Source organism: Orycteropus afer, unplaced genomic scaffold (genome assembly GCF_000298275.1).
Source record: "Orycteropus afer afer isolate SDZICR_OR568_19922 unplaced genomic scaffold, OryAfe1.0 scaffold00083, whole genome shotgun sequence".
NCBI lineage: Eukaryota > Metazoa > Chordata > Mammalia > Tubulidentata > Orycteropodidae > Orycteropus > Orycteropus afer.
This window is the reverse complement of record NW_006921670.1, coordinates 7,182,891-7,183,411: the sequence shown is the minus strand read 5'-3', so window position 1 is coordinate 7,183,411 and position 521 is coordinate 7,182,891. Positions and strand designations below refer to the sequence as shown.

The 521-nt window shown below is 65.5% G+C and overlaps 1 pseudogene; it reads left to right on the top strand.

Annotated features, from left to right (window-relative positions):
* LOC103197811 overlaps positions 1-521 on the top strand; it is a 12,720-nt pseudogene that overhangs the window by 7,837 nt on the left and 4,362 nt on the right.

The window sequence follows — 521 nt, the reverse complement described above, 5'->3', positions numbered from 1 at the left end:
ATCGTGTGTGTGCCCACGTGTGTAGTGGGGGCCGGGGTCACGGCGTCCCCTGTGCAGGCCCCACCCACACCAGGCATGTCCTGGGCAGGGGACCACGCTCATCGCCAACCTGTCGTCAGTGCTGAGGGACGAGGCCGTCTGGGAGCAGCCCTTCCGCTTCCACCCAGAACACTTCCTGGATGCCCAGGGCCGCTTCGTGAAGCCAGAAGCCTTCCTGCCCTTCTCAGCAGGTGCCTGTGGGGCAGTATCTCCCAGCCCATTCTTGAGGGAGGTAGAAGCGGGGACCCCAGCCCCCCAGGCTTGCTGAGCCCCATGCCCCCCACAGGCCACCGCTTATGCCTCGGGGAGCCCCTGGCACGCATGGAGCTTTTCCTGTTCTTCACCTGCCTCCTGTAGCGTTTCAGCTTCTCGGTGCCTGCTGGACAACCCCAACCCAGCGACCACGGCGTCTATGGCTTAGTGGTGTCCCCACCCCCCTACCAGCTCTGTGCTGTGCCCCGCTAGAGGCACCAAGCCCCAGC